This window comes from Choloepus didactylus, chromosome 8 (assembly GCF_015220235.1).
Source record: "Choloepus didactylus isolate mChoDid1 chromosome 8, mChoDid1.pri, whole genome shotgun sequence".
Lineage (NCBI taxonomy): Eukaryota > Metazoa > Chordata > Mammalia > Pilosa > Megalonychidae > Choloepus > Choloepus didactylus.
The window spans coordinates 134,209,867-134,229,118 of NC_051314.1; the positions used below are offsets into that span (position 1 = coordinate 134,209,867).

The following is a 19,252-nucleotide window of genomic DNA, read 5'->3' on the forward strand; positions in this document are numbered from 1 at the left end:
AAAATGCAAAATGCAGTGTTTGGGAGCTGCAGTAACATGAGTTGCACAGAAAGGGAGAGATTTGAAAACTGTTAAAGATTTAAACATTATAGGCCCTAGTGGATTGTAACATATTGGGATAATGGGAATTTCTGACTGAACACAGGAATGATGGAGCTGTCTTTTATCATTAAAAGGAACAGAGCAAGTTTGGAAGAAGTAGTTCATTAATACAGGTTTGGAAACATTTAATTGAACTACATTTCTAATTTCTATACTGTATGTCCACCATATTGTAGAAATGAGAGGACAAATGGAAGACAGAGATTCAGCAATGACATTGGGTTGCTCTGGAAAGTGATAACGGAGTGAGGAGGGCAGAGACATATGTGTGGAGGTCCAAGCTGACCTTGGCCCTGCTCACCCATCTGCTGAATCAGTAAACAGAGCTTTGAGGGAATCCAGTTTGAGTCCTGCAGGAAAGCTCCTGTCCCACCCTGTCTCAAACTAGGGTGTGCTTTCCTGGTTTTGAGACAAATTTTTAGAGCTCTCCTCCTTTCCTCATCAGAACAAAAAGAAGCAATAATTAATGTACTTACAATTCAGCATGAAAATAATGAAGGTTTTGATTTAATCTATCTAAGACCTTCATGTCCTGTTCTGGCAATTGGAATTCAAAAACCTATTAGGGAAGTAGGAAATATTTATTATATTTATATCATACAATAGGTTTGGATAAACCAAAGAAATCCCTATTATTAAAAAGAAATTTAAGTTCTGAGAATTGAATCTTAGAGCACAGCTCATCAGGGGATCTGTAATAGTCCCTAGATTGTAAGCTCTTACAGCAGTCACATCTATTCCTGGGTTGTAATTGTTATCTCCAAGTTCTGAGATGCTGAGCTCTTTGTGTATAATTTGGTCAGTCTCTGGAACTTTGGGTATCTGTGTGACACCTGAAAACTCAGAACTAGAGCTCAGCAGCTAAGAATGTCAGTATTGCCTCATAGAGCAAATATTTTTAAAAAACTGAAAAAGAGTTCTGACATCAATTAGAGATATAAATGAAACAGATCTGGTTAGGCCAAAGGCAAATCAGGCCAAAGGGTAAAGGACGTTATTGACTGTGCTTTAAAACTTCAACTTGTTTGTGAGACCAAGGGAAGAGATGTTTATTTGGTGTGGGATCTACATTTTCTGCAGCACACTAAATAATTTAACTTCTACAATCAGCTTATTCAAACACCATAATTACATGGAACTTTGAATAGGAAGTGAGATCTGATAGGTGTGTACAGGTTAGTGTGAAATCCATATACATCCCAAAGTAATTAGGGCAGAGAATAAAAATACATTTGCAGGGTCCCCCTGAGGAACTGGAGAAAAATGTGGAAATGTTGGACTTCCCCTCCTGGGTTATTACTGATATTCTCAAAAACATTGAGGACTAACAATTTAGTAGGATGAACCCTAAATCTTGGGGCTTGCCTTTATGAAGCTTGTTACTACAAAGGAGAGGCTAAGCCTACTTATAATTGTGCCTAAGAGTCTCCCCCAGAGAACCTCTTTGCTGCTCAGATGTGCATCGCCCCCCCCCCCCAAGCCCACACAGCAGGTGAACTCACTGCCCTCCCAGCAACGTGGAATATGACTCCCAGGGATGAGCCTGGAACTGGCATCCTGGGATTGAGGAAAGCTTGTTAACCAAAAGGGGGAAGCAGAATGAAACAAAATAAAGTTTCAGTGGCTGAGAGATTTCAAGTGGAGTCAAGAGGTCACTCTGGAGGGCATTCTTATGTACTATATAGATATCCCTTTTTAGTATTTAGTGTATTGAAATAGCTAGAAGGAAATACCTGAAACTGTCGAACTGCAACCCAGTGGCCTTGATTCTTGAAGACGATTGTATAACTATGTAGCTTACACGGTGTGACTGTGTGATTGTTGAAATGTCGTGGCTCACACTCCCTTTGTCCAGTGTATGGACAAATGAGTAGAAAAATGAGGACAAAAACTAAATGAAAAATAGTGTGGGACTGGCGGGGGGGGGGGGTGGAATGTTTTAGGCGTTCTTTTTTGCCTTTTTTTTTTTTTGAGTAAGGAAACTGTTCAAAAATTGATTCTGGGATGAATGCACAACTATGTAATGGCACTGTGAATAACTGTACACTGTGGATGATTGTAGGATATGTGACCATTTCTCAATAAAACTGTATTTAAGAAAACTCATCAAACTGTACTTTAAAAGGCTGAATTTTACTATATGTAAATTACACCTCAATAAACCACTTAAAAATACAAAAAAAAAGAAATTTAAACTGCATCTGGTAGAATATTAATAAACAAAAACCAATAAATTTAGAAATTAAAATAGAAGAAAAAGATCCCATTTGTAATGGCAACATTAATATATGTCACCTAGGTATCAGTTTAGGAGAAATGTAGAAGGGATATCAGAAGAAGACTCTGAAATGCTGCTGGAGAATACACAAAAAGAGTTGACCAAATTGAAACAGATGATGTTATTTCTTATAAAATGAGTCGATAGTACGAAAATGTCATTTGTCATAAATTAAACATTACTTTTTCATAGTACAAAAATTCATTAACATTTATGAGTGTGAGAGGGAGTTCTAATATGGATAAAACATGCTGTCCCTGGAACAGACACACACTGTACTTCCCTGGCAAACCAAGATTTACGGTGTCCTTATCCTGAAAACCTTTGCAAAACTCCATGACTGAGCATTAGTGTGTTTATTTTGTTTGATTTCTACTGACTCACAGATAAGGTGCAAATCAAAAGAGACAAGCTTATAGTGCACCCAAGTTGAAAACTTAATAGAAAATCCTCTCCCATAAACTTTGGACCATAAAACGCTGTATAATCCAGATAAGCATGAATTCCCCCAGAGGGCAACAACAAAAATTGTCTACTTCAAATATTGTGCTGAGATGGGGGTGAAACCACTTTTGCAATTTGGATTCACAAGTCATCCCTTTTGCATGTTTGCATCCTGAATGCAAACTGCCCAGTGGTCAAAAGATGCCTAAAATTTCAAATTAGCTTAGTGCTTTCATGGCATGCTAGTACCCTTATCTCTGGAGAATTCACCATGATTATAGGCCTCAAAAGACTTCCACAAATAAAATTGGTGGAAAATGAGGCTCTCACTGTAATAACATCCCAACAGCTACAGAAAAAGCATCACAAAACAGGACACCCAGGAATAAGAGGGAAAAGAAAGAAAACCCACAAGGATTATGAATATCAGCACTCTGAAACAGTAAATAACTATGTTACCCCTGCTTGAAAAAATTCAGAGAGAAAGAAACTCAATAGAATGATTAAGAGATTATTAAAAGACTACTACACAACTTCTAGATGTAAAACTTTGTATTAGAAATATAGAATACAGCTTTAACAGTATATTAGACCTACTAGAAATGAGGATTATTTAACTGGAAGGTAGAGCTGAAGAAGTTATCCAGTATGCTATATGTAAAAACCAGTATATGGGAAAATAAAAGTGTTTGAGAGACACAGAGGCTAGAGTGTAAAGTTCCAGGATATTTCTAATCAGATTTACTAAAAGGATAGAGAGAACAAATGGGGCATGAATCCATAGCAATACCTGGAGATAGTGATAGAGAGGATAGATAGTAGATAGGTATAGGGAGGGCATACAGCAGTGTTACACAATGTTAACAATTGATATCTGTAGGTAATCATTTATTGTATTATTCATTTAACTTTTCTGAACATTTGTAAATTTTCAAAATATAAATTTAGGAAAAGTTTATAAAAGGATTAGCAAAATTATTATTGATCTGTGAATAAATGTAGCAAAAATGATACACCAATGCATTTATTGAGATATAGTTGGTATTAATTAAAGGCTATTAACACCTAAATAATTGGAAGCTCACATCATGATCATGAATTGGAATTACTAATATTAGATAGAATCCCTTAACTCCATTGAGATCTATAGTTTCAAATCATCTCATCTCAAGTTTTTGCAACTTAATGAGGTTATTCTAAATTGTATATAAAAGGCAAGACTGAAAATAATGAAGACAATCTTAGAGAAAAACAAGGAGAAAGGAAAAAAATACTACGTTTTAGATGGCAAGATGTACTTTCCATTAAAATTCACACAGTATTTTAATGTAAATAGACCAACTGAGAGAAGAGTGAGCTAAGAAACAGAGTATGGATACTTGATATATAATGGAGATGACAATGAACATTTGTGGGACAATATGATATTTTCAATTGTTGGTGCTCAAACATTTGAATATCTATTTTCAGTTATATACACAAGCACACACACATACATTTAAGTATATAAACACACACATATATACTTATATATACATGTATATATATAAATGCACACACATACTTGGACATGTATTTGAATTCTTATTTTACATAGTACTAAAAAATCAGCTCCAGGTGAATTAAAGATGTGAATTTGCAAGAAAAGAATTGAATACTTTTACAAATAATATAGAATATTGTGCAGTACTGAAGGTATGAAAAGACACTACCAACATAAACCACACATGAAATGCATGATGAGTTTGATTATAATAGCGTAAGACCTTTGGTCATGAAAATACACATCAGTAAAATGGAAATTAAGCACAAATTGGGAGAAAGAATTAATGTCCTGAAAATATGTGTGGTAGATTCATTACAAATTTGCCCCCAATCCTTTACCTCTCCCTGTATCCACAGCTTTTCCAATGTGACTTTGCAGGTCCTCCCATCAGGAGGCCATGTCCATTTCTCCTCCTCCTGGATCTGCCCTGTTGATGACTTGCTCAGTCCCTTGGCTAATTGCCACTGTCATGATGTAAAGCCTGGGCTAGTTGGCTAGAGGATGACTAACTATGTGGAGGAGAGAGAAGTCATGCCCCAAAATAGCACAAACTCAGGAAGCAAAGTTTCCTGGCTGCCCAGTATTTGACGACAATCAAAAAGAGATCTCAACAAGGACTGCTCAGCTTAGCAGAGCATAAATCTTAATTTTTTTACATAAATTTTTTTGTATTAGGCATCTACATTTTGGGGTGGCCAGTTATTAAACAATAGCTAATGGCACCAAAATAATCTCCTACAAGAAAATAAAAGATACCCAATCTAATAAAAATGGGCAAAGTAAGCTGCATTAGTATTAGTATATATAAGAGTTTACATAGAAAAAATCACTTTGCACAAGGTCTGATGTAATCAAATAAATGTGAACCTGCTCATATCATATTTACTGGCAATTCCATGCCTAGATCTAAGAATATACCCAAACGATACTCTTATATTTGTACCAGGAGATACACATACATGCAAAAATGTAACTAGAAGCATTATGCAAAATGGTAAGAAAAAAAAACACCCACAAATAAACAAACATCACAAATGGTCCTAACTTATGGTATATTCATAAAATGCAACACTACACAGGTGTAAAAGTAAACCAAGTACAGCCTCATGCATCGACAGCGATGGTTCTCACATTAAATGCTAACTAAATAAAGAAAGTTCTAGAATAAAGTTTGACTCCACTTATACGAAGTTCAGAAGAGTCTAAATGAAAGGTAACTTTAGTAATATATTCTTAGGTAATAAAATACAAAAGTGATCGAGGGAACAAATGCTTATTTAAAACTTAAGAAATGGATACCTCTGGAACACAGAAATATGATCAGTAAGGATTGGATAGGGTCAATGTGCTATTTCAAATCTGATTGGTCCCAGAGTTTTCAATTTATTGTTATTATTTTCGGTATAAATCTGTGTCTCATACACATTTTGTGATTATGATAATTTCATGTTTTTGAAAGCTTGTGGCAAGCAAGTTGACACACTCAGCTTACTAAAAGTCAGCACATACTTGAAATCAAAAGTTTATATCTTTTCAAGTCAAAATGAAATCTGTGTCTCTGAAATCAAAAGCAAAAAGAAAAGTATACACCATGCTGCATTAAATTTTAAAGAGCATATATGATGAGAGGCGGGGCAAGATGGCGGACTGGTGAACTGTATGTTTTTGTTACTCCTCCAGGAAAGTAGGTAGAAAGCCAGGAACTGCGTGGACTGGACACCGCAGAGCAATCTGACTTTGGGCATACTTCATAAAACACTCATGAGAATGTGGAACTGGTGAGATCAGCGAAATCTGTAAGTTTTTGCGGCCAGGGGTCCCGCGCCCCTCCCTGCCAGGCTCAGTCCGGTGGGAGGAGGGCCTGTCAGCTCCGGGAAGGAGAAGGGAGAACTGCAGTGGCAGCCCTTATTGGAAACTCATTCTACTGATCCAAACTCCAACCATAGATAGACTGAGACCAGACACCAGAGAATCTGAGAGCAGCCAGCCCAGCAGAGAGGAGACAGGCATAGAAAAAAAAACAGCACGAAAAACTCCAAAATAAAAGCAGAGGATTTTTGGAGTTCTGGTGAACATAGAAAGGGGAAGGACAGAGCTCAGGCCCTGAGGCTCATATGCAAATCCCGAAGAAAAGCTGATCTCTCTGCCCTGTGGACCTTTCCTTAATGGCCCTAATTGCTTTGTCTCTTAGCATTTCAATAACCCATTAGATCTGTGAGGAGGGCCCCCCCCTTTTTTTTTAATCCCTTTTTTCTTTTTCTAAAACAATTACTCTAAGAAGCCCAATACAGAAAGCTTCAAAGACTTGCAATTTGGGCAGGTCAAGACAAGAGCAGAACTAAGAGAGCTCTGAGACAAAAGGCAATAATCCAGTGGCTGAGAAAATTCACTAAACACCACAACTTCCCAAGAAAAGGGGGATGTCTGCTCACAGCCATCATCCTGGTAGACAGGAAACACTCCTGCTCATCGCCAGCCCCATAGCCCAGAGCTGCCCCACACAATCCAGTGTGACGGAAGTGCTTCAAATAACAGGCACACTCCAAAAAACTGGGCGTGGACATTAGCCTTCCCGGCAACCTCAGCTGATTGTCCCAGAGCTGGGAAGGTGGAGCAGTGTGAATTAACAAAGCCACATTCAGCCATCATTTCAGCAGACTGGGAGCTTCCCTACACAGCCCAGCAGCCCAGAACCGCCCTGGGGGGACGGCACTCACCTGTGACATAGCACAGTCATCCCTCAACAGAGGACCAGGGGGTGCACAGCCTGGAAGAGGGACCCACTTGCAAGTCTCAGGAGCCATACGCCAATACCAAGGACTTGTGGGTCAGTGGCAGAGACAAAATGTGGCAGGACTGAACTGAAGGATTAGACTATTGCAGCAGCTTTAAAACTCCAGGATCACCAGGGAGATTTGATTGTTAGAGCCACCCCCCCTCCCTGACTGCCCAGAAACACACCCCATATACAGGGCAGGCAACACCAACTACACACGCAAGCTTGGTACACCAATTGGACCCCACAAGACTCACTCCCCCACTCACCACAAAGGCACAGCAGGGGAGAACTGGCTTGTGGAGAACAGGTGGCTCGTGGACGCCACCTGCTGGTTAGTTAGAGAAAGTTTACTCCACGAAGCTGTAGATCTGATAAATTAGAGATAAGGACTTCAATTGGTCTACACATCCTAAAAGAACCCTATCAAGTTCAGCAAATGCCAAGAGGCCAAAAACAACAGAAAATTATAAAGCATATGAAAAAAAACAGACGATATGGATAAGCCAAGCCCAAGCACCCAAATCAAAAGATCAGAAGAGACACAGCACCTAGAGCAGCTACTCAAAGAACTAAAGATGAACAATGAGACCATAGTACGGGATATGAAGGAAATCAAGAAGACCCTAGAAGAGCATAAAGAAGACATTGCAAGACTAAATAAAAAAATGGATGATCTTATGGAAATTAAAGAAACTGTTGACCAAATTAAAAAGATTCTGGACACTCATAGTACAAGACTAGAGGAAGTTGAACAACGAATCAGTGACCTGGAAGATGACAGAATGAAAAATGAAAGCATAAAAGAAAGAATGGGGAAAAAAATTGAAAAAATCAAAATGGACCTCAGGGGTATGATAGATAATATAAAACGTCCTAATATAAGACTCATTGGTGTTCCAGAAGGGGAAGAAAAGGGTAAAGGTCTAGGAAGAGTATTCAAAGAAATTGCTGGAGAAAACTTCCCAAATCTTCTAAAAAACATAAATACACAAATCATAAATGCTCAGCAAACTCCAAATAGAATAAATCCAAATGAACCCACTCCGAGACATATTCTGATCACACTGTCAAACACAGAAGAGAAGGAGCAAGTTCTGAAAGCAGCAAGAGAAAAGCAATTCACCACATACAAAGGAAACAGCATAAGACTAAGTAGTGACTACTCAGCAGCCACCATGGAGGCGAGAAGGCAGTGGCACGATATATTCAAAATTCTGAGTGAGAAAAATTTCCAGCCAAGAATACTTTATCCAGCAAAGCTCTCCTTCAAATTTGAGGGAGAGCTTAAATTTTTAACAGACAAACAAATGCTGAGAGAATTTGCTAACAAGAGACCTGCCCTACTGGAGATACTAAACGGAGCCCTACAGACAGAGAAACAAAGAAAGGACAGAGAGACTTGGAGAAAGGTTCACTACTGAAGAGATTCGGTATGGGTACAATAAATGATATGAATAGAGAGAGAGGAAAAATATATATGACAAACACAAACCAAAGGATAAGATGGCTGATTCAAGAAATGCCTTCACGGTTATAACGTTGAATGTAAATGGATTAAACTCCCCAATTAAAAGATACAGATTCGCAGAATGGATCAAAAAAAACGAACCATCAATATGTTGCATACAAGAGACTCATCTTAGACACAGGGACACAAAGAAATTGAAAGTGAAAGGATGGAAAAAAATATTTCATGCAAGCTACAGTCAAAAGAAAGCAGGTGTAGCAATATTAATCTCAGATAAAATACACTTTAAATGCAGGGATGTTTTGAGAGACAAAGAAGGCCACTACATACTAATAAAAGGGGCAACTCAACAAGAAGAAATAACAATCATAAATGTCTATGCACCCAATCAAGGTGCCACAAAATACATGAGAGAAACACTGGCAAAACTAAAGGAAGTAATTGCTGTTTCCACAATAATTGTGGGAGACGTCAACACATCACTCTCTCCTATAGATAGATCAACAAGACAGAAGACCAATAAGGCAATTGAAAACTTAAACAATCTGATAAATGAATTAGATTTAACAGACATATACAGAACATTACATCCCAAATCACCAGGATACACATAGTTTTCTAGTGCTCACGGAACTTTCTGCAGAATAGATCATATGCTGGGACATAAAACAAGCCTCAATAAATTTAAAAAGATTGAAATTATTCAAAGCACATTCTCTGACCACAATGGAACACAATTAGAAGTCAATAACCATCACAGACTTAGAAAATTCACAAATACCTGGAGGATAAACAACAGACTCCTAAACAATCAGTGGGTTAACGAAGAAATAGCAAGAGAAATTGCTAAATATATACAGACGAATGAAAATGAGAACACAACATACCAAAACCTATGGGATGCAGCAAAAGCAGTGCTGAGGGGGAAATTTATAGCACTAAAAGCATATATTAAAAAAGAAGAAAGAGCCAAAATCAAAGAACTAATGGATCAACTGAAGAAGCTAGAAAATGAACAGCAAACCAATCCTAAACCGAGTAGAAGAAAAGAAATCACAAGGATTAAAGCAGAAATAAATGACATAGAGAACAAAAAAACAATAGAGAGGATACATATCACCAAAAGTTGGTTCTTTGAGAAGATCAACAAGATTGACAAGCCCCTAGCTAGACTGACAAAATCAAAAAGAGAGAAGACCCATATAAACACAATAATGAATGAAAAAGGTGACACAACTGCAGATCCTGAAGAAATTAAAAAAATTATAAGATGATACTATGAACAACTGTATGGCAACAAACTGGATAATGTAGAGGAAATGGACAATTTCCTGGAAACATATGAACAACCTAGACTGACCAGAGAAGAAATAGAAGACCTCAATCAACCCATCACAAGCAAAGAGATCCAATCAGTCATCAAAAATCTTCCCAAAAATAAATGCCCAGGGCCAGATGGCTTCACAGGGGAATACTACCAAACTTTCCAGAAAGAACTGACACCAATCTTACTCAAACTCTTTCAAAACATTGAAGAAAGTGGAACACTACCTAACTCATTTTATGAAGCTAACATCAATCTAATACCAAAACCAGGCAAAGATGCTACAAAAAAGGAAAACTACCGGCCAATCTCCGTAATGAATATAGATGCAGAAATCCTCAACAGAATACTTGCAAATCGAATCCAAAGACACATTAAAATAATCATACACCATGACCAAGTGGGGTTCATTCCAGGCATGCAAGGATGGTTCAACATAAGAAAATCAATCAATGTAGTACAACACATTAAAAATTTGAAAGGGAAAAATCAAATGATCATCTCAATAGATGCTGAAGAAGCATTTGACAAAATCCAACATCCGTTTTTGATAAAAACACTTCAAAAGGTAGGAATTGAAGGAAACTTCCTCAATATGATAAAGAGCATATATGAAAAACCCAAAGCCAGCATAGTACTCAATGGTGAGAGACTGAAAACCTTCCCTCTAAGATCAGGAACAAGAGAGGATGCCCGCTGTCACCACTGTTATTCAACATTGTGCTGGAAGTGCTAGCCAGGGCAATCTGGCAAGACAAAGAAATAAAAGGCATCCAAATTGGAAAAGAAGAAGTAAAACTGTCATTGTTTGCAGATGATATGATCTGATATCTGGAAAATCCTGAGAAATCGACGATACAGCTACTAGAGCTAATAAACAAATTTAGCAAAGTAGCGGGTTACAAGATTAATGCACATAAGTCAGTAATGTTTCTATATGCTAGAAATGAACAAACTGAAGGGACACTCAAGAAAAAGATACCGTTCTCAATAGCAACTAAAAAAATCAAGTAGCTAGGAATAAATTTAACCAAAGATGTAAAAGACCTATACAAAGAAGACTACATAACTCTATTAAAGAAATAGAAGGGGACCTTAAAAGATGGAAAAATATTCCATGTTCATGGATAGGAAGGCTAAATGTCATTAAGATGTCAATTCTACCCAAACTCATCTGCAGATTCAATGCAATCCCAATCAAAATTCCAACAACCTACTTTGCAGACCTGGAAAAGCTAGTTATCAAATTTATTTGGAAAGGGAAGATGCCTCGAATTGCTAAAGACACTCTAAAAAAGAAAATCGAAGTGGGAGGACTTACACTCCCTGACTTTGAAGCTTATTATAAAGCCACAGTTGTCAAAACAGCATGGTACTGGCACAAAGATAGACATATAGATCAATGGAATCGAATTGAGAATTCAGAGATAGACCCTCAGATCTATGGCCGACTGATCTTTGATAAGGCCCCCAAAGTCACTGAACTGAGTCGTAATGGTCTATTCAACAAATGGGGCTGGGAGAGTTGGATATCCATATCCAAAAGAATGAATGAGGACCCCTACCTCACCCCCTACACAAAAATTAACTCAAAATGGATGAAAGATCTCAATATCAAAGAAAGTACCATAAAACTCCTAGAAGGTAATGTAGGAAAACATCTTTAAGACCTTGTATTAGGCGGCCACTTCCTAGACTTTACACCCAAAGCACAAGCAACAAAAGAAGAAATAGATAAATGGGAACTCCTCAAGCTTAGAAGTTTCTGCACCTCAAAGGAATTTCTCAAAAAGGTAAAGAGGCAGCCAACTCAATGGGAAAAAATTTTTGGAAACCATGTATCTGACAAAAGACTGATATCTTGCATATACAAAGAAATCCTACAACTCAATGACAATAGTACAGACAGCCCAATTATAAAATGGGCAAAGGATATGAAAAGACAGTTCTCTGAAGAGGAAATACAGATGGCCAAGAAACACATGAAAAAATGTTCAGCTTCACTAGCTATTAGAGAGATGCAAATTAAGACCACAATGAGATACCATCTAACACCTATTAGAGTGGCTGCCATTAAACAAACAGGAAACTACAAATGCTGGAGGGGATGTGGAGAAATTGGGACTCTTATTCATTGTTAGTGGGACTGTATAATGGTTCAGCCACTCTGGAAGTCAGTCTGGCAGTTCCTTAGAAAGCTAGAAATAGAGTTACCATTCGATCCAGCGATTGCACTTCTCGGTATATACCCGGAAGATCGGAAAGCAGTGACACGAACAGATATCTGCACGCCAATGTTCATAGCAGCATTATTCACAATTGCCAAGAGATGGAAACAACCCAAATGTCCTTCAACAGATGAGTGGATAAATAAAATGTGGTATATACACACGATGGAATACTACACGGCAGTAAGAAGGAACGACCTCGTGAAACATATGACAACATGGATGAACCTTGAAGACATAATGCTGAGCGAAATAAGACAGGCACAGAAAGAGAAATATTATATGCTACCACTAATGTGAACTTTGAAAAATGTAAAACGAATGGTTTATAATGTCGAATGTCGGGGAACTAGCAATAGAGAGCAATTGAGGAAGGGGGAACAGTAATCCAAGAAGAACAGATATGCTATTTAACGTTCTGGGGATGCCCAGGAATGACTATGGTCTGTTAATTTATGATGGATATAGTAGGAGCAAGTTCACAGAAATGTTGCAATATTATGTAACTTTCTTGGGGTAAAGTAGGAACAGGTTGGAAGTAAAGCAGTTATCTTAGGTTAGTTGTCTTTTTCTTACTCCCTTGTTATGGTCTCTTTGAAATGTTCTTTTATTGTATGTTTTTTTTTTTTTTTAATTTTTTTTCCATACAGTTGATTTAAAAAGGAAAAAAAGGTTAAAAAAAAAAAAAAAGGAAAAAATAAGGAAAAAAAGATGTAGTGCCCCCTTGAGGAGCCTGTGGAGAATGCAGGGGTATTGGCCTACCCCATCTCAATGGTTGCTAACATGACCACAGACATAGGGAACTGGTGGTTTGATGGGTTTAGCCCTCTACCGTAGGTTTCACCCTTGGGAAGACGGTTGCTGCAAAGGAGAGGCTAGGCATCCCTATAATTGTGCCTAAGAGCCTCCTCCCGAATGCCTCTTTGTTGCTCAGATGTGGCCCTCTCTCTCTAGCTAAGCCAACTTGAAAGGTGAAATCACTGCCCTCCCCCCTATGTTGGATCAGACACCCAGAGGAGTGAATCTCCCTGGCAACGTGGAATATGACTCCTGGGGAGGAATGTAGAGCTGGCATCATGGGACGGAGAACATCTTCTTGACCAAAAGGGGGATGTGAAAGGAAATGAAATAAGCTTCAGTAGCAGAGAGATTCCAAAAGGAGCCGAGAGGTCACTCTGGTGGGCACTCTTATGCACAATTTAGACAACCCTCTTTAGGTTCTAAAGAATTGGGGTAGCTGGTGGATACCTGAAACTATCAAACTACAACCCAGAACCCATGAATCTCGAAGACAATTGTATAAAAATGTAGCTTATGAGGGGTGACAATGGGATTGGGAAAACCATAAGGACCACACTCCCCTTTGTCTAGTTTATGGATGGATGAGTAGAAAAATAGGGGAAGGAAACAAACAAACAGACAAAGGTACTCAGTGTTCTTTTTACTTCAATTGCTCTTTTTCACTTTAATTATTATTCTTATTATTTTTGTGTGTGTGCTAATGAAGGTGTCAGGGATTGATTTAGGTGATGAATGTACAACTATGTAATGGTACTGTGAACAATCAAATGTACGATTTGTTTTGTATGACTGTGTGGTATGTGAATATATCTCGATAAAATGAAGATTAAAAAAAAAAACTCTCCATAATTGGGGAGCATCACAAAAAAAAAAAAAAAAAGAGCATATATACCTGGGGAATGTCTCTGGGAAGTGATATAGGAAAAGGCCAATAGACACTGATATGGAGAAAAAGATGGGGTAGTTGAGAGACTGAGGAACAGAGCAGAAGAGAGTTACTTCTCACTCTATACATTTTCATACTGTTTAAATTTTTAACTATTTTATAAACCAAGTCATTGAAAATGTCAAATATTAGAGATGAGAAGAAAATTTAGCTTTGATGGGACTTGTCCTGTAGGAACTCAGGGAGGAAGAGATTATTCTCAGGACCAGCAGTAAGCTGGGGATTATATATTCTCTTTGGTTAGGTTGTCACTTCTGGGTCAGAACTGTCAACAAAGTCCTGGAAAAAGTATCCCAGAGATATGGAAACTGAAGATCACCTCATCCAACTCCTTTATTTCAGAAATGAAGAAAAGGAGATATCACTTCAGCAAGGCAGTAGATTCAATTACCACAGATAGGTTAGAACCAGTTTTCTGACTCCTGCCCAATCCTCTCTCCATTCACTATGATTCCCCTGATGTTGTAGAAGAAGGAGAAATCGGTTGGGAATGAGATGGGACACTTTTGCATAGGAAACACTGGGGAAATCAAAGTGGCCCAAAGATGTGTTGAGATGCTTACAAAGCAGAACACACGTGGGATAATATTGAGGCCTCCTGGGCCCACAGCCCTGCTCCTCACCTGCATGTTCTCTCTGATCCGCTTCTCATTGAACCTCTTGGCCAGGACCACGGCCCCACACTGTATCTGGCAGCGAAGGGCAATCAGGGCTGGGGTGGGCTTGTGCTTTTTGGCGATGTCACAAAGCACTGAGAACAGGTGAGTTCTGGTCCACCCTGGGAGGAAGGCAGAAAGGCTGAATCCTGCGACTCACTATTCAATTTACCAGGAGGCTCCTACCTGTCTAAGTTGATCTATTCTAGCCCAATGGTTCAAAATGTGGGTGCTAGACCAGTAGAGCGCTATACCACCTGGGGGCTTAATAGAAATGCAAATTCTAGAGCTTCACTCCAGATCCATTAAATCAGAGTCCCACGAGTAGGGTCCAACATTCAGTGTTTTATCAAGCCTTCCAGGTCATTTTTAAGTGTGCTTCACTTTCTGAACAATGGTTCCAGATCCTTGAATTTTTCTTCTCTACTTCCCTATGGTATTATTTCTTCTCTTGGTAGAGCTCTAGAAGAAGGACAAGAAACTATATGGGAAGAAAATAAAGAAAGTATTTGGAAAATTTTCATTATAAATTTTCTAAATATTGTTGAAAATCTTGCAGGCTCAGAATGAGAACTATTTACTCTCATCATTAAGTATAATGTGTAATCAATAGATTACAAAATGTATTTATTTACATGGTAATTTCTTTCTATACTCATATACCTGGGAGTTACATAATATGACCTTCAATTATCAAATAAAGTAACTGAAGCTTAGGGAAGATGTTACTTGAACTTTCAAAATTATGACTTGAGATTATGCCTTTGGCCTCACATTTTGGATGACTTTTACATTTTAGTGCAGGTACTTATTATTAACTAAACTATAACTAGATACATGAAATGTACAAGCAGTGGGTAAAGGAGGATATTTCTGCAGTTCCTACCCACCATTTAAACAGACAGCTCAGAGTTCTCTCTGGCAAATATAGTTTGGTGTGATTAAAAATGTTTCATCTCTAATGGGGATTTAGGTAAACGCTCCATTGTCCTCATTACCAATTTTTATCTCTGTGGGATCCCAGAGCACTGGAGGCCACAAGCACAATATCTTTTGACTTGCAGAAGTCCAACAGCTTTCTCTGGTTGAGATAAGGGTGGCATTCTACCTGTGGAATGCAAGACAGAAATGTGTTAGATTATAGCAAAAATCACCTTAAAATGTAAGAGAAAGGGTAAAAGAAAAAGATGCTGAATAAAACCCCTGCACAGTAACATGCACTGAAAATATCAACATGAACTAGTGACTATCTCTGCCCAATGGAGAGGACAAAACCATGATGTTCCATGGAAGCACCTCCACTGCCCAGGTCTTTGTTCTAAATACTTTCACCTTCTACAAGGAGAAATGGCTAATTCTGGATATGAGGTAGGGTAAGATCCATTTGATCTATGGACATCAAATTGTGGCAGAAAGGAAGACATCAGTCTAAGACCTATGAGGGAATGTGGAAAAGACAAGCACACCCTTTTGGGTGGATCCCATTGGCCACATTTGTGTAGACATGGTCTTCAAATGGACTATTGACTACTACTTTCCTTATCACATTGAATTAATAGAAATGAATGAGTCCATAGTGATAAGAGAGAGAAAGAAAGAGTTATAAGCATAAAAAATAATCAACATTGAATTTAATTATTACAGTACCCCTCAGTATACTGATAATTAAAGGAAAAGAGATAAGCATTTATCTCATCCAATAATTTATCCTGAGTAGATGAAAGAGTCTTTTTAATATACAAAATTGTCAAAAAAAATGTAAAAGGAGTGATAAAAGCAGAAAAGTTGTAGATGCAAACCTCAATGATTTAGCAATTTCAGGCAAAAATCTTAAATGGAAATGAGTCATCAAGTGAAAAATTGTAGGGGAACATGAGTTTTCCCTAACACCAAACTACGCTCATCAAATCACTTGGCAATTGCAAAGGGAAAATCATATGTTATAAAGCAGATTGGTCTCCTGGTAATTTAACCAAGAAATGAAATCCAGCCTCTCTAACAATGTGACAACTTGCCATTACGTGCTTCCTAATGAAGTGCACTTTGGAAGACTCAGCATCCTGAGGAAATGTCCTTGCCAAAAATGTTTAACCTGAATCTGAAGGCTCCAGATGTAACTTCTACTTTGCAGAAAATTGGAATCAAGGAAAAGTTAACTAGCACCAGAAGGCAACAATCTGATAAATACAGAATTTTATACAAAAACCTGTCAGTATATCATGGGATAAGAAAGGGTTGAGTGAGTTTTGAGATTAAAAGAGCTTAAAGAAATGTAAAAAAGTAATAACTGAGCTATAATGGATCCTGGTTAAAAAAGAAAAAAATGGGGAAATATATGTATGAACTGGATAGTACTTGATATTAAGGAATCATTGTGAATTTACTTAGATATTATAATGAAACTGTGTGTGGGAGAATATCTTCATTCTTATGAGATGCAACATGAAGTATGTAGGGGTGAAGTGTCAAGCCTAAAACATGATTTGAAAGAGGTCAATAAACATGAGATAAGGGGAATATATGCATGTTAACATGTTAGCTGTATCATATTTTAAATTTTGCTTTGATAATTTTGAAAAAACTAAGGGTAAAACTAATGCTAGACCCACAATAGGGTTTTAACTGTTTCTATTTAAACCCATGGTTCTACATCACTATATATCAAAAAGATACTCTTGAATTTTGAAGTTACATTGTCTAATTGTAGGACCCTCTACCACTCCTACCTTCCAAATTGGTAAAAGGTAAGTTAGAACAAGGAACCAGACTCAGAATAGATATTTACTTTATTTTATTTTATTTTCATTTTATAACACTCTTTATTTGATAAAGAATTTGCCTTCTTTGTGTACACAGGAATGTTATATTCCTATGTATTTTACAGGGTTACAAAACGTCTTTCCTTTAAAATATTAACGCAAAAGTAAATTCAGAAAAAAAATTTCTGTGAAATGAAACTTGAACTTTTAAAAAAATCTTACGGACAAGAAACTCTCAAACAAAACTGGACTACTATTTCTGGCCCCCTTAACTACATGTCAGATTTCTTGTCCTACTCCCCTTCCTCAAAAAAACCTCATGTGGAACCAAGCTAGAGAAAAAGATTCTTCCCTGATAGAGTGAGGGGAAATGGTAAGGAAATTTCTTCAGCGAACAATTCCATCCATTAAGGAGTGACTGCTTTGTTTCCAGTAAAACACACTCTTTGCAGGGAAAGTCAGATATACAGGAGGTTCTTAATACCTTTATATTTGTCTACCTCTTTCCAGTGACAGTGGCTTGTAGCCTGGTAGCGACTCTTCCCCAACCCTATTTAGTGCAATCTTAGGTTAAAAGCCAATGCTTGTGGTATGTATAGTATGTGACTATATCTCAATAAAATTGAACTAAAAAAAAAAAAGTCAATGCTGGGCTGGCTGATATAGCCTTCTCCAATGAAAGATAATGGGTGAGAAGTAACCACTACACGACATCATTCAAAATAAAAGGTTTAGAGACGTGAAGGTCAGACAGGCTGGTGAAAATGTCGGGCAGGCTGGAAGGAAATAGGGTATATAGGAGCAATTCCTACATATCAGCATAATTAGCTGCCTTTGAAATGCTAAAAACCTGGTGGTGGAAATGCAATCTGCTCAATAGTTCAGACTAATGGTATTGGCAATAGGACTCATTGAACCCACGTCCTCCAAAATCATAACCTTGTCTCTGCTAAAAAGGACAGGAATGAAAACATACAGTACAAACCAAAAAAAAAAAAGGGGGAGCTGATGAATTCAAGGAATATGATATTTATTTTAAACAGTTAATTTAATTGTAGAAAGCAGGGAGGAGAACCAGACTAAGATTTAGTCACAAGATCTGCCCTAGCTCCCCACAAAAAGTCCCTTAGAGTTGATTTCCTCCACCTCTATCACCAGCTTAAACTGATTATATAAACTCTCCAACCAAGGTTATTTAATACTCATACTAATTTCTGCCATATATATACTTCCTCTGTCAAGAACCAGGATGAAGGACTAAGTCTTCAACTCCCGACATAATACCTTAACACATATCTGATTATATTTTAACCCTTTCCTTGTTTATAACCATTCTTCCATACTTACTAGATTCTTTATTAAATGCAATTCATTCCAAATCACTGTCACCCACACAATTTCTGGTCATGACTTAAGGATCAGGTAAATGTCCATCTTCCTCCTAAAGGTATTGTTAACTCTTCCAGCCTACCTTGATCTATTTCCCTTCCTCTAAATACTTTCATATAATTTACTGCTAAGGTTTCCTCACCATTTTTCCTAAAACTTCACCAAGCAGAGATACAATTAAGGGTTCTATCCCTGCCCTTCTAGAGAGATGACATCCTCTCCAGAATATTCTGGTCCACAGAGGTAAGGTGAGTAGTTGGGGAGGTGCATAGTCACCTGGCAGAAGTGCAGGAAGAAGGGGTGAAGAACAGAAAAGGGAAAGCCCTGGTGGGCTGAGGGGGCTGCTCACCTGGATGCAGACGGGCTTGTACTTGAGCCCTGGCTTGTTCAGGATCCTCTCCAGCTGCTTGTGGTTAAAGTTGGACACACCGATGGACTTGGTCAATCCTGCATCCTTACACTTCTCCAGGGCCTGGGAGGAAGGGGTTGTGGAGAAGGATTTTGGTAAATTGGCTAAAGATGAAGAAATGAT

At 37.9% G+C, this 19,252-nt stretch overlaps 1 protein-coding gene and 1 pseudogene across 1 annotated transcript in view; both read right to left on the reverse strand.

Moving 5' to 3' along the window:
• The window catches only part of LOC119542938 (aldo-keto reductase family 1 member C1 homolog), a 390,984-nt gene that overhangs the window by 326,443 nt on the left and 45,289 nt on the right, over positions 1–19,252 (reverse strand). The gene's annotated exons all lie outside the window — the stretch shown is intronic.
• LOC119541616 overlaps positions 14,565–19,252 on the reverse strand; it is a 34,602-nt pseudogene continuing 29,914 nt past the window's right edge.